The 16,419-nt window shown below is 39.4% G+C and overlaps 1 pseudogene across 1 annotated transcript; it reads left to right on the top strand.

The window, feature by feature from the left end:
• The first annotated feature begins 4,730 nt into the window (after positions 1-4,730).
• On the top strand, positions 4,731-6,356 carry LOC148877523 (epidermis-specific secreted glycoprotein EP1 pseudogene; annotated as a pseudogene). The gene has a single exon (XR_016105089.1). The product of XR_016105089.1 is annotated as an epidermis-specific secreted glycoprotein EP1 pseudogene (transcript).
• Positions 6,357-16,419: the final 10,063 nt, after the last annotated feature.

Genomic DNA, 16,419 nt, shown 5'->3' with positions numbered 1-16,419 from the left:
CCGCAGACGACACCAATTGATGGAGCACAATCCGATCGGTCCTAACTGTCAACGATCTTGCCTCTGACTGGAGCAAAAGGTGCTTGAAACGGGGAAGAAAATGAGTAGTCTCCGGGGAGGAACCCGGTGGGAGTGCTCCGAAGCTCAAGTTAGTATTTTTTCAAAGGCAAGATAAAAACCAGATGGCGCAAAGTTATCACGTACCTTTATTCTTGGGGGAAAGATGGCCTTTTATAACCACTTTGCGCACTCACTCCCAAGCCCCTGTCAGGCTGGGTATCATTACCTCTGCACTTCTGCCAGTTCGGGTGTCATCACCTCTACTGGGGTAGACAACCACCACTGCTCTCTTTGTCGGAGTCGTCTCTGTAACTCGAGGTGGCGGTGGCAGGTGGCCGTTGAAATGCGGCTGTCAAGCGTCAGATCCTAAGTCAGTCAGGTGCGCCGCCTCAGGATACAGACTCTTTTGGTGTCAGGTACGGTTGTTTAGTTCGGTAGCCTAGAGACGAAGTGGCGGAGTGGTGTGCGAGGTGAAGTCTTGAGTCGGATAGAAGTTTGGCCCAAACTGCCCTAGGGTGGGCCAGTTTGGGTTGTTGCCCTTTGCGCTCCTCGTAAGGCTTGGGGTCAAAGGGAGAGTTCAGGTTCCTTTTGGGGAGCTCAGACCACTGGTTTCTCCTCTCGGAGCTCGCGCCTTGAGCGCACTGCCGTGCCGAGCTGTTGCTCCTGCCAGGTCACCCTCAGTTGCTTTCACGTATTGGGTGGCCAAGAGGTTAGACCAAATCTTTCTCCATCAATTTATACTCCTTTCAGTCTGAGCCTTAATTGAAAAGACAACTTTCCAATCAAGTTGTTTTAGCAATTTCTTCAAAGCAGTTTAGTGAAAGCAATTCAATCAAAGCTAAAGTCCTCCCAAATGGGCCCTTAGACCTTAGTTATTACTAGTGGGGCACATGCCATGTCCATTTCAACTCTGTATATGTGTGTGTGAGCCCAGCGTAGATTGTTGGACCGTTAAACCTGCTATCCCTCATCAAAAACCAGTCTAAGACTCGGGTAGGTTTGGAAATTATTAGGGTGTTTAGTATGTTAAAATGTAGTTTTGTTTCTGTTATATTTTTAGCTCAGGCTTATTATAACATAAAATAAGTTCTTCACGTGTGCACATGTATGGAGTACATAGAGTTTTTTTTTTATTTTTTTTAATTTTATTATTATTTTTTATTTTTTTAAAGCTACATATTTTGCTTTCCAAGCACTTGTGCAACCCCGTCAGGCTGGCTTTCAGATAAATGGGAGGGCCCGATTGACCTGCTGTCCATCAGGAAAGCTGGGTTTATGCCTATGGATCTTGGATTCAATCCTGACAAGACCGTATTCAAACCATCCTCACAGCCACTGTTTATTAGAAATATCTCTCTAAAAGCATACAAGTACCGAGATATTTTCAATACATATTTGCAAATGGCTGTGAAACGGTGTTAGCATAATCTTGTAAAGACTGAATCCGATTTCATGCCAAGGATGGATTTCATAATACTTCTACAAAACCTAATTTTTAGGACATATAGAAACAATATGGATCCATTCGGACTTGGAAAAGGTCTGGTCCCGTTTTGACAAAATGTATCCGTTCAAGCTCACTCTTGCAGAAGTTCATTTGTGCTGAACATCCTTGAATTTCATTTCAGAAATCAAACCACACAATTCCAAGCTTTCCTGTTGTTGTTGGTAAGGTTCAAGTCTGAAGGCTCAGTTTGGAAGGAGTACAAATCCAATATGCAGTCTACAAAATTTTGTATTTGAAGTGAGCCAAAGATACTACGGGCCTACGGCCCAACGACCTCTTACAGTTCTGTTAATATGTTTCCACGAATTTATAATTATAGAATAGGAGCGTTTATAGGCATTAAATAAGTTAACCATGGTCGGGCTCACTCTGGGTCCGGGCGGCCCAACCCAAGCTTAAAGAGTTGGGCTTCAATTTTGAGGGTCTAGGTGCATTCGAGTTTAAAGAGTAAGACTTGGCCTGAATTTGGGTTGGGCTTGGATTGTGATCACAGAAAGTTCAAACGCAGTCTATCCCAACCCGATTCCACTTGTTCAAACGTAAATAAATCGACAAAGCCTGTTGGAGCCTGCACATGCCTGAACAAATACTAAGCTGTGTTGGATGTAGGTTTGAGTGAGCTTGGATTGGCAAACTTATTGGGCTTCGACCATGGGCGAAGGCAAGGGCATAAAAAGACCTTTCTTCTTTAGGCAAGGGCTTCGACCCTATCCATTAATCATGTGTGTACTTGGTGTTTGGCATCGACACCCCAGTTCCTTATTAAAACATTACGCCAAGCCCCTGTTCGTTTGTTTTGAAGTCTGATATCTAAAAGTGCAATAATTATATTAAGAGGTATATTGGCATTGGTGAATTTTTATTTCCTCTGAACTCTGAGTGCAGAGAATGTTATTCTAAATTTTGAATTTTGAAAATGATCAAATATCCATTTTGAACCCATATATGAGAGTTTTTGTTTGACTTTTTTTGGGGTAATCATTGAAAAACAAAAAGTTGTATGATTGCACTTTAAGAGATAAGAGATAAGAGGAAACCAACAACCATTTTTCTCTTAAAGTTAAAAGATTTCTCTTAAGAGATAAGAGTTAAGAGGAAACGAATAGGCCCTAAGGTTGTGTTTGGACCAGTTAATGAATGCTTAGTCTGAAGGAGTAAAAAAAAGGGGGAAATTCCCGATTAGTATCTATACTTTGGGCCTAGTGTCACTTTTGTCCCTGAACTTTAAAACGTGACATTTCAGTACCCAAACTTTCAAAGCGTGCCAATTTAGTACCTACCGATAATCAGTTGTTAAGTGGCATTTGAAAAGATACAAATGCCCATTGAGTGTTATCAAATTTTCTTTATCAACCATTCAAACATTGATAAAAAACAAACAATCTCAAATCCTTTCCTCTTGTTCTCAAGAAAGTTGGGGTCATGTTTTCGTGGGCATTCTGGTAACCTACAACTTTCTGGAATAGAAGAGGCAAAGATTTGGGATTGTTCATTTTTTGTCAACATTTGGATGGTTGATAAAGAGAATTAGATGACACTCGAAGGGCATTTGTGTCTTTTCAAATGCCACTTAGTGGGCTGGTAAACGATAGGTAATAAACTGGCACGTTTTGAAAGTTTGGGTATTGAATTGTCGCAATAGTTTTAAAAAATGATGCAGAAACAGTACCGTTATGGCTATCAGTTTTCAGGTCGATGGTTTGACTATCCAGTTTGATGGACAATCCGTTTTGACAAAAAAATAAAAAATAATTAAAAATAAAAATGACAAAAAATTATTGAACGGGTCAATAGTTTAACCACCTGGGTCAATGGGTCATTGACCGATTCAATGGTTTTTGGCCTGGGATCGGGTTTAGGGTAAAACGGAACCGATTGCCTGGATAGTTCCTGGGCCGAATGGTCCGACTGTCTGGGTCAACAGTAGTTCAAAAACCATGATTGTTGCATTTTAAAATTCAGTGACCAAAGTGGCACTGGGCCCAAACTACATGATACTTGTATACTAATTGGGAATTTTCCCAGAAAAGGACTATAAACTATCTAGGGTTTCCGATAATAACAGATATATATCCACCTAAGTCTTTAAAAATATGATGATTATGCTCAAATAAAAACTAGGAGTCCAAATCTGCTACGAACAAACACTGCCACTGCACATTACGAACATCTCAATTGCCATTCATGGAGAAATGTTCCTGATGTATATGGATTTTTAGCGTTTTATTGGTACGTGTGAATAGAAACTTTTAGGGGTTGCAGATTCGAACTTGTTGAGATTCATAATGTACATCTGTAGTGTCTCATAGGTACGTGCGGGCAGTGTCTTTGTGGGTAGCAATGTCTCTGCATATTTTTTATTCACAAGCCTCACTAAAATTAAACGAGAAATTACTTTACATGAACGGTAGAAGTCTACTTTGTATAATTCTAATTTACTAAGAAATCCACATTTAAAGCTGCCAAATCAGTTGAAGCTTCAAGGAATCCATCTCTAGGGCAACTATTTAAGAACATAAATCGAAAAAAAATCTAGATTGTCACACAATCGTTTCAAAGGCTCTATTGTCAATTTTGACGTATATAACTAATATCTTCAAAACCCCAGGTTCCGCTGCTGGTTTACATAGTACGAATTAATTGTTTTTGACTATTGAAGGATTGAACCATGGCCACAAGCCCACAACGACTTCATCAAGGGATGCTACTTGTATGTAATGGGGCCCATATAACATAACGTATAATCTTCAGTTGACCCCATCTCATTCTCATCTCTACAAATGCATGCAAGTTATCGTTTTATCCATCCAGACAATTCAACTGACCCCACCTGATATATAGTCCGGCCACCGGATGGAGCCATTGGATGAATCAATCCTTCATACAAATTAAAACCTCTTCTCACCTTCTACCGACAAACTATTATATATACACTGTGTGCACTATTCTGCTAATATTATTGCCTTTGTCCTACATCATGATAATGCATACTTCGATTCATTTCTGAAAGGAATAGAAGATAAGATCAAAGATGATGTGGATCTTCAATTTGTCAAAAGTCAGATTTTCGATCGTTTATTTATTTATTTATTTGTTTTTTGAGGTTCTGTGATGGTCGATTTGTCATAAAAGCAGTCGAAGGAAGAAATTAAACGCGTGCAATCCGTTTTCAGCGCCTACAGAAGTAAAAGTAATCTAGATGATCTACATTGATCTGGTCCCTTATTATAAGTAGACATTCCTTAGCTAGCTCTCTTCTCCGACACAACACTCGATCGGCAACAAAATGAAAACGTCCTCTTCACCTTCAAAATCACTCCCATTCTTCTTCTTCTTCTTCCTCATCTTTTCCTTTATAGCTGAAGCTAGTGTTCCCCCTTCCAAAACATTCAAATTCGTCAATCAAGGTGATCTGGGTGAATTTTCTGTAGAGTACCTTGCAGACTATCGCCCCTTGAGCATTGTTCAATTCCCGTTCACTCTTTGCTTCTACAACACCACCCCTAATGCCTTCACCCTTGCCTTGCGAATGGGTGATCGACACACCGAGTCGATCATGCGTTGGGTTTGGGAGGCCAACCGTGGAAACCCAGTTGGCGAGAATGCTACTCTAACGTTTGGCCGCGATGGCAACCTCATCCTCGCCCACGCCGATGGCCGGGTGGCTTGGCAGACTGGCACCGCCAACAAGGGTGTCACTGGCCTCAAGCTGCTCCCAAATGGTAACTTGGTCCTGCATGACAAGCGTGGTGGGTTCGTCTGGCAGAGCTTTGACCACCCAACCGACACGCTTTTAGTAGGTCAGTCGCTGCGCCTCGGCGGTCCCACCAAGCTTGTTAGTCGCGTCTCCGCCAAGGATGGCTCTGAAGGACCTTACAGCTATGGCATGGAGGGCAGAGTGCTGGTTATGTACTACAAGAGTAAGAATTCAGGCAAGCCCTTGCTATACTACCAGTCTGACGAGTTTGGGGATGGACGAGGCGCCTTGGCGCATCTAAACTTCACAAGTGCTCCCGAATCGGACACAGCCTTTGCTTTTGAGTTGAGATATGGGTTCGACATGATCAACTCCCCCAGCTTTGGTACTTTCATCTTGTCCAGACCCAAATACAACACCACCTACTCATTTCTTCGAGTTGGGTTTGATGGAAACCTCAGGATCTACACCTTCTACGACAAGGTGGATTGGGGTCCATGGGAAGTGACATATACCCTCTTCGGCAGAGACGAAGGGGATGAGAGTGAGTGCAGGATCCCGACGAGGTGTGGATCAATGGGAGTTTGCGAGGACGATCAATGTGTGGCTTGTCCAAGGCCACAGGGCTTCTTGGGTTGGAGCGCCAAGGATTGTGCACCTCCAACGCTCCCTCCTTGCAAAGGCGGGGCCAATGTGGACTATTACAAAGTTGTGGGCGTTGAGCATTTCATGAACGCATACACAGAGGGAGATGGCCCCATGAGTGTTGCTCAGTGTAGAGATAAGTGTAACAAGGACTGTGGGTGCTTAGGCTTCTTTTACAGGGAAGAATCGTCCAAGTGTTTGCTGGCTCCTGAACTAGGCACCATGACTAAGGTGTCCAATACCCATCATGTAGCCTTCATCAAGATTTCCAAGTAGATATTGCTCCAAGGATTATATTTCGACTTTGGATATGGGTTCCCAGTAATATAGGCTAAGAATAAGCCATGCAACTCGATCTGTGGCAGCTTACAGCTACAGTTCTCTGTTAATTTAATACTTCTTCATACACAATGTATCCTAAATAAATCTTGCTGTTATTGCTTCCAACATCTACCAGCAGGTCTCGTTTCTGATCAACTTGTCCAATTAGTTTATTATAAGCTTATATATATATATATATATTTGAAAACTGAAAACAGCAATGATCAATAAGGGGTACATAAGAAAAGCTATGGGATCCCTAGCTCCTCTCAACCACGCCACCATATCTTCCAAACACAAACATAAAAGGCTGGAACTTATAGAAATTTTAGCTAAAAAAATTTGAAGAAAACATAAGAAAATGATAAAATTATATATATTTCAACAAAAAAGTGGAAATTTCATAAAATACATAATTGATAAAAATTCAAAATAAGTATATATTTCAACCCAGAAATCATAGAAAAACACAAAAAAAAAATATAAAAATTATATTTTATAACAAAAAAATAGCAGATATTATTGATACACTCATTCACAGGGAATTATAAAATTTCAGAAAAAAAATACAGCCGATGTGAGTTTCAGCTTCTCTCAAGATCTACTCAAATTTTCCACGATAAGCATTAAGCAACCACTCATGATTGAAATTTTCAGTTTTACAGTATTATTAGATGAGACATCGCCAGGATCTTGACGAACCCATCCTAATCTGCGTAGATATGAGTTCTGCCTTCGACAATCCTATGATTCACATCCTTCATTCAAGAAAAGCTATGGGATCCCTGATACATTCTCCATATTAAAATCAATACCTCATATGATTATTTTCATTATTTTATCTAATGAAATTTTATTTATTAAGCTCCTAAAATCTATTAACATTGATTATTTAAAGTATATACAGTTGCTATCAACTTATATGGTAGTTGATGGTGAACCCACCTAAATCTTGCTTGACGTTGATGCAGAATTGCAGAATAGAAGGCTTGCTCCGTTACTTACTTTTATTAAGTCCTACTAGATTCTTTCAGTTGGATAGAATCACTTTTTGGCTGTAAATTATTTTCTTTCACTTTTTCATTTACTATCAAACAAGCCCATGCACATGAATGAGGTTGAATGGAAATTTGGTTATGATTGGACTGATAAATTTAGGTTTTGACATCAATTTGGTTCCAGGCCAACGTATATGTTCAAGGTTAGTCTAGTGTTGGCCCTTAACCTCAGACCCAATTTCATCTTAATTTATACCCATGTTTTATTTGGCTAGCATGCACGTGCTTTTGCACGTGATAGTTCTAGATGATGATAATGATAGAAATAATATATCCAATTTTTTTTTATAGATTTTTATGTATTTTTTATTTTTATATTTTATATTTTTATTATTAATTGGATGTAGATTTCAAAATCTAAATCTGATTACATAAACACCTCATCGAAATAAGTGATAATTGGATTGAGTTGTGAAGTTTCAGGTATCATTGGCAAGCCTACTTGCTTGGTAGGGATGTAAACGGATTGGATCATATTCAAATAAGGGTATATCCGAATCTGATCCAATACTATTAACAACAGATCTGATCGCATCTCATAAACATGGATTTAAATACGAATCCGATGAGGAAGTTAGATATTTGGATCTGATCCATTCCAATTTAATTATTTAAAAAATAATAAAATATTAAAAGAAAATAAAAATATAACAAATTTACAAAATTCAATATAAATAATGTATTTATAAATAAATAAATAACACACACATACACACAAATATATATATATATATATATATATATATTTATATCAGATAGGGAATGATCCAAATTCAATCCAGTTTTGGTTGGATTATATTGTTTAATTGGACCCGATCCAAAGATCTAGATTGAGGATATTTGAATTTGACAAAAAGATCGGATCCGATCCGATCCATGTGCACCCCTATTGCTTGGCTAGATTCTTCATTTTGTAATGCTTTATTTTTTTGCTCATTTATGAAAAACATGTAAGGTTTAAATAGAGTGGATTGAATGTGGGGAAAAGTAGTAGCTCAAAACAAAATGAGTATTTTAGTCAAAACAAAATTCCACAATCTTATTCATATTTTTAATACTAGTGTAAATATAGAATTATAGATGTGTTCAATTTTTACTATAGTTATTTTTTGTGTAAAACTAATTCTAATATTTTAGACTTACTTTTTGTTTATTATGATAAATATATGATATTATACATGTGTCTGAATGCTTTTTTTTCGCAAAATGTATGCATTTTTTATTTTTGTATTTTTATATTTTATTAATTTTTATTAATTATTTATGACGTTAAAGTTTAATAATTTAACCCAAAAGTTGAACTATTTATTAACTTTTATATTTCATTTTTGGCTAATTCTAAATTATGATTTCATTTTCATTATCAATAAAAATAATTTGATTACATAAATATGTCTAATTTTTCTAAAATTTTTTGTAATTTTTATATTTATTTTTATTTTAAAAATTTTATTACCTAACTATGATTTTATAGATTGATCAATTTGATTCAGATGGTTGAATTGATTAACCACCACTTGGATAAAGAATGGTTTTGTTTTTTAGTCAAATTTAAAATATATGGATTTATACAGTTAAAAATATTGACATAGATCTAATTAGTAGCATTTATTAGTGGAAATAACTTAAAAATATAGTATTTAATAAGAGAAAATAGGATTTAATACCTTAAGTATAAGACTTAACTAGAGGACATTAAATGAGGTGGAAAGTAATAATTGGATGTACATTTTCAACCTTTACAATTAGAAATGGATTAAATATACAAATACGGGCATTTTAGTAGCCATTAAATCTGACATTAAAGCTATAATAAAGTAACTTTTATATCCTTTCTCAGACAGAAATAGAGGATAATTTTAATCCAAAAAAACTTCCCCACTACATTCATACTTTTATATATGGTATAGATAGAGTCAAAAGATTTCCAAAGAATTTCAATAGTAAATAAGGATTTAATGGGGGGGGGGAGGGGAGATGTTACAAACAACTATTAGAGAGAGGAGAGAGGGAAGAGAATAAAAATGAATTTACTAAAGTGTAACGATAGATTTTAATACAGAAAATTAAGACATAAAATGGTTTCATGAGGAGACATAAGAGAATTTTTAATATTTCATCATGTTGAAGCTGGGCTTATATTGACCCTTTCTATTTTTCATAATATTTTGATATCATCATGAACATTTAAGCCCGGATTTGGAGACCCATGTGTTGAGACCCTTAACTAATATTTCTTTTTTTTTTTTTTTTCAAAAAAACATGAATAATTATAATATCTATGTTTACCTTATACAATAAATTAATTATTAGCCTACGGGCTTTAAAAAAAAAAATCTAAGTGAACATGCGTGGTCTTTAACCAAAACAAACCCACCCAAGTTCGGTGTAGATGATGTGATGGATGGAACCCAACCGTGGCAACCACCAAGACTGTGGTCTGCCTTGGATTACTCAAAAGTTGGCAAATTGGTCTTAAATTGACAACCATGGTAGATTTATTTGCCGATCCTCAATTCAACTACGTACCCAACTGGCACCTTTTCTGTTGGTCATCAAGAACTGTGCGTCTACTGTGGTCCAATCAACTTTGTTAATAGTCATGCATGATGGGGTTAGAAGGTTGAATACAATTAATTAGATATTGAGGTCATGTTTTGGTTCCATTCTCAATCTTGTTCATTCTTTTTATAATAAAATTGAATGGTCAATAGAAATGGATAGAGAAAATATTATTACAAATCAAATGCTTTTTTTCCAAAAAAATGAAATCTTTTTTGTGACAAGAATGGGAAAAAATTAATGATTAAGAGAGGGGGCTGGATCTATTAATTCTTAGGAAAAGCCTATGATAAGAAATAGTTCCCAAGAGAACAGGGAATGACTCCCACTTCACTACTGAAGTGATTAGATGCTACTTTGATTGAGAGAGAGAGAATCCGTGATTGGTTGAATATAATTACAATTCTCTAAGTCTTTTCAACTTTTTTAATGAAATGCCAACTTTCAAGAGAAGATCCATGATTGTAGGATGTTTCTAAATTCTTACAAATTTGCTTCCGATATGCTTAAAAATATAAAATAAAACACTACCTAATTAGATGGGCCTCAAGATAAAAAAAATAGTACGACAAAACACCCAAAAAGAAAAAGGAAGACTTCTCCCCTATATCTTTTTTTTAACTTGTTTTTGTATAGACAATTCAATGGGTGCCACCAATACAGGATTCAATAAGCGACCAAGCTTAAGTTCTGGGCTCAAAAAACGAAAATTGATTGGTTAAAGTGTGGGAACAAAAATACTAAGTTCTTTTAACACTTCAACCCTAACCCTCACTAAGAGGAGCAGAAATAGGATTCACAAAATAAAAAACAGTAATGGGAACTACATTGAAGGCATGGAGGAGATAAAAGATCTGTTTTGAAAAGTTTATGGAGAGGTTTAATAGAGGCCACACAAGTAATATGGAGGTTTGCCTTAATTAGGGAGATGTCTTCAGAAGAAATTTGGAATGCAATCCACTCTGTGGGAGATTCCAAATCTCCTAGACAAGATGGCTTAAATGTACTATTTTTTAAAAATAGTACAAGACAATCATTGGTAATTCAGTAGAAGACAAGGTTAAAGCTTTCTTTCACTCAAGGAAAATGATCGGAGGTGTTGATAAAACATTCATAGCTCTCATCCCAAAAGTTGACAGCTTTGACATAGTGGATAAATTCCGACCAATTAGCCTATGCAACGCGATATACAAAATCATAGCGAAAATCTTGATTAATAGACTAAAACCTATTTTAGGAGACATTATTTCCCCTTTTCAAAGTGCTTTCGTGCCAAGGCGACAAATCACTGGTAACATATTGGTTGCCTATGAGATGATTAACACATTTATTCAGACTCCCAAGAAATGTGATAGATGATAATGAGAAAAAGCAAAAAATACTTTCTATGGAACCGGGATAACAAGAGAGGAATCCACTTAGTGAAATGGGAAATAATATGTAAATCAAGAAGAAATAGAGGATGGGGTTTAAAAAACCTAAAATGGGTGAATGAAGTAAGTATTGCCAAGCTAGGGTGGAAAATACTTACGCAACCCAAGAATTTATGGGTGCAACTAATCAAAGACAAGTGTATCAAAAACAAGGATTTTTGGCAAATTAAATCGAAGAAATCAATTTCTTGGGCATGGAGGAGTTTTCTCCATTTTAGAGACATTCTAAAGAAAGGAATTGGGTGGAAGTTAGGAAATGGGAAATCTATGAATTTTTTGACAGATGTGTGGATGGGTAATGATACCTTAGCCAATGAGGATACAAACCCCCAGACAGATCATCAATGTAAGGTTAGTGAGTTTATCATTGACTAAAAAACATGGAATAAAGAAAAGATTATTGATAAGGTCAGCCCACAATAACGGAATCAAATCGGGGCTATTCCTATACCATCTAGAATGATCTGGAAACTCAACCTAAATGGTGAATACTCCATTAACTCGGCATACTATGTATTGGAAGGAAATTCAAACGGCAATGACAGAATTAAGAGACTCAATAAAATTTGGAACCTAAGAAGCCCTCCAAAGATACACTACTTTCTATATTTAGTGTTGAATAATAAGCTATTGACAAAACAAAGACTAAAAAAATTAGGGCTTATTGATGTAGTGGAATGCCCATTTTACGGAAATGAAGAAGACCTAAAACACCTCCTCCATAGTTGTGATAAGGTAAGGTAGGTGTGGCTAAACTTTTGTGACACGAAGCCCACACCCTCTTTATCAAAAAGCATAGAGGAGTGGTGGGATAGAGTAGTGGCTCCCCCTAACAGTTTGAATGATAATTTAATCCCTGAGAAAACTAGTATAATGTTGTGGAATATTTGGAAGAGGTGAAATAACAAAATTTTCCATAATAAAGCCCCTCCTATCGATTAGGTCATTGGAAAAGCTAAAAGGGACTTTGAAGAGTATATAAATTGTTGTCAACCTATTTTTTCTAATAGACCAAAGGGAAGTGATGATAAGATAATTAAATGGAATTGCATATAGTGAAGATTAATTTTGATGCTTCTAAGAAACCAGATGGTAGATGTGCTATTGGGGCCATTTTAAGAGACATTTATGGTTAGACTCTTTGGATCAGTTGTAGGGATATATTCACATGTTTGATAAATGAAGTTGAGGCTTGGGCTGCTCTCGATGCCCATACTATAGCGGTTAAGTTTCCTCAACACAAATTCATTATTGAAGGGGATTCTCGTATTATCATAGATTGCCTTCATCACTGTATAATAGCTCCTTGGAATATCAAGAACTTCATTGATGAATGCTTCCATGTTTGTAGCTGCTTCCACCTGGTCATCTCCTAATCTCATGCCTTAAGGGAAGCAAATTTTGCAGCGGATCGGTAGGTAAGCTTGGGTCGCTCAACTAATGTATCGAGTCCTAGATTAGAACAAGTATTATGTCACATTTGTTTCTTTGATGCTTGGGGTCATTTTACCAAGCGACATGCCTTCTTTTAGTTTCTCTTGGGTGTAGTTTTTGTTTTCTCTGCTTTAGTGTTTTTTCGTCGTTTCCCCCTATTGTATCAAAAAAAGCGACCAAGCTATCATTTTCATAAGTGCATATTATTCACTTTAACATTTTCAAATTGTTGTTGTTAGCCATGTCCAAAGATATATTGAATCTACCAATTCTTCTTCCTTAACTTTAAAACAAGTCCTTGATTTTCAAAATCAGGGTGACATTCATTGTACATATATAACCCTCATCTCATACAAAGTTACATTAGCACCTCCAATAATTAAAGGATAAAGTCAAAACATGTTTTATCTTAACTCATGGTAGATTTGAGCCGAATGGCTTGGTAAAAAGATATTAGATTTGAGTTTGAGTTTGAGCTCGATTCAAGATAGAGATATGAAGTTAAATTTTCGTTGACTTAAATGTCTAGACATTCAAATTTGGTTCAGCTTGTGCTCAATAGTGAATCAAGAGCTTCATATAAAAAATTGTACATGACGAAGATCAAAAGTGTTGATCCATTCTGATACTGATGACCTCAAACTAGGGGTAGACCCTGGTAATGAGAACTTAAAAAACAAGTTAGAGGGGTTAGGTGGATGCCTCGGTCTATAATATCTAATGATTAGGTTAGTAGATGCCGAGCTGTCTGAGGTGAAAAAGGAAGCAAGTGTAGGAAAAAACGATTATGTGGCGCTCTTAGACAGTGGCAACTTACCTTTATATAGGGCTCATGGCTCGGCTTAAACATGGCGTGAGAGGCGAGTTAGGCGGTAGGCCTTAGTATGCACGTCTAAGCGGTTGATGGTGGCATGCCTGTCATCCTCGAGGCACATTCATGTCACACTTCCGCGATCTACATTCATCTTGTATCCAAAGTGGGGAAGTGGGTTTCTAGAATTTCCAGGTTGCCCAAGTTGAACTTTTCGTGTTGAGGGAGATAAGGGGGAGCTCATCATGTAGGTCGAAGGTGCATTAAGGTCAAAGATGTCTTTCATGTTGGTGGTACCTGGGACCTAGGTCGGGTGCAATCATCAGGTGATGAGGTTGGGAGTACATCCGTGGATCCATTCTAGTTTGGAGGTTGGATTTTACTTGAACCTTACGGTTTGTGTTGTTGATAAAGATCTGAATTGTTGTACAAGCGTGGTCACGTTACGTGCGGTGACAAGGTGCCATAATGTGACGGTTTGACACAGGTTTAGTCTTGTCTACGCTTGGCAGGCTTATGTTAGGGATATATTCATCATTTTTGCCAGTAAGATTTTTGGGAGAACTGATGTCATCTTCAGGCAGACCACCAGAAGCTTAACGTACTCTTTGAGGAGGGGTGGTCGACCTCCTTGGGTGCCTAACCTTGGCACTCCTAGACCATCATCCCCTTGTGGGGCGGCCCTGGTTAACGGCTAGCATGGCTACCAGGGTTCCTCATGGGCACACGCTTGCTCATGGGGACAGTGTTGGACCGGCACTGTGCTATCGATACTCAAGAGAGACTTGGCATGCGGGCTTGGCTCAAGCACGTCCCTTCACCACGCCAGTCCCTTGCCCAAGCTGAGTGAGCTACCCCGTTGCCCTTGGCGCACGGGTGTGTTCCGGCCCAAGCGGTTGCCTATCATCATGGCACACAGGTGCCTGTCATCATCGGCTCACAGGAGACCCATCATATCGGTGCCAAGTCACCCCATCGGTGCATGGTCGCCTTCCATTATGGTTGTCCCCCTTTAGCACGTAAGCGGCGCCTCCCATGGACCGGTCTGAGCCAGGAGAGTGCCCCAACCATTGGACTTGAGGTCATGATCCAGTGCTACTGGCTTTGGTGGAGCCATCCCATCGGGCAACTCCTAGCCTCTATGCGTTATAAAGGCTTGTTCTGGCCTACCTTGGCCAGGACGCCGCACGGGTTCTTCCGCTGTAGAACTACCCCTGTGACAATTGGTATCAGAGCAAGTTGGCCAATTGTAGCCGCAGTTAGTTTTCAGCAGATTAGCCCAGAGCCAGTTGAAGTGGTCATTTCGACAAGCAGCATTTTGTGGGGTGCGGTCCCTAGGCACTTCCACCCATGATCGAGCAGAATTCAGACCAGGCCTGGAAAGAGGCCATTTCAGTGTTTGTGTCCCCATTCCAATGACACTAAAACAACTTCCCTTGTGGTTGCAGACGCATTGGTTGCTGTCCTCATGCGGGGGCAGACGCGTGAGCCTTGATAGGAATGTGGGTACACTGTTTGAGCAGATTGTTTATCAGGCCTAGCAAGAGGCCATTCAAGGTTCGCGTTCCCATTCCAATGACCCTAAAACAACTTCCCTTGTGGGTGCAGACGCATTGGTTGTTGTTCTCATGCGGGGGCAGGTGCGTGGGCCTTATTAGGAATGTAGTTACGCTAGCTGTTGGAGCATGGCGGCCTTACACCAGCAAAGTTTCAGGTGGACATGCTTAGTTTTCTAGTTGAACACTTGCAGCAGCAGAAGCTCATCACAAGGCGAGTGCATGTTCGGCAACTCATGGGCACACTTGCACAGATTGCGGTCAAGTCTCCTTGAGGCAGTAGCAGTGGGGCCCCCTCGGAGTGAAGATGTAGCCCGAGTTGGCGAGGTGAAGCGTAGTTTCGAGGGCCAGGAGAGCATAAGCCATGGCTAGGTTTGAGTAACCCGCACAGGGCGAGGTGAAGTCTGCAGGCCAGCATGGTGAAAGGGTACCCAGGTCATCGCCAACATGAGGAGTAGACCTATCAGCGTGTTCGGTAGCATCACTAAAAAGCTACCAAGAAGACGGTTGAGCCTTGAGGTAAGATGATACATGGGGCGGACCTCTGTGAAGCACCACACACATTTCTTCGAGAGCCCTTCTTTCACAAATCAACGACATAGCCATTGCGCGGTTTGAGTAACCTCAACATTGGAGGGGTGAAGTCTAGGCAGGCCGGCATGGTGAAATGGTTCCGTCCCCATAAATGGACATCAACATAGGCAAGACCCGGGTTGACCAGGTGAGCCCAAGAACTGGTGGAGAAGTGGATGGCGCGGGACACACACGTGCATTCACATGAAGACCATTGTCGAGGTCGACAATGGATTGAGTGGGGGAGCCTGTGACGGTCTGACACAGGCTTAGCCTTGTCTACGCTTGGCAGGCTTACGTTAGGGACATGCCCGTCATTTTCGCCTATAAGATTTTTGAGAGAATTGATGTCATCTTCAGGCAGACCTCCAGAAGCTTAACGTACTCTTTGAGGAGGGGTGGTCGACCTCCTTGGGTGCCTAACCTTGGCACTCCTAGACCATCATCCCATTGTGGGGCAGACCTGGTTAACGGCTAGCATGGCTACCAGGATTCCTCATGGGCGCACACTTGCTCATGGGGACAATGTTGGACCGGCACTATGCTACCAATACTCAAGGGAGGCTTGTCATGCGGGCTTGGCTCAAGCACGTCCCTTCACCACGCCAGTCCCTTGCCCAAGCTAAGTGAGCTACCCCGTTGCCCTTGGCGCATGGGTGTGTTCCGGCCCAAGCGGCCTGTCATCATCGGCTCATAGGAGACCCATCACATTGGTGCCAAGTCACCCCATCGGTGCATGGTCGCCTTCCATTATGGTTGTCC

This window comes from Nelumbo lutea, chromosome 1, assembly GCF_056320005.1.
Source record: "Nelumbo lutea isolate HS-2025 chromosome 1, American lotus-T2T, whole genome shotgun sequence".
NCBI lineage: Eukaryota > Viridiplantae > Streptophyta > Magnoliopsida > Proteales > Nelumbonaceae > Nelumbo > Nelumbo lutea.
This window is presented reverse-complemented; position numbering and strand designations above follow the sequence as displayed.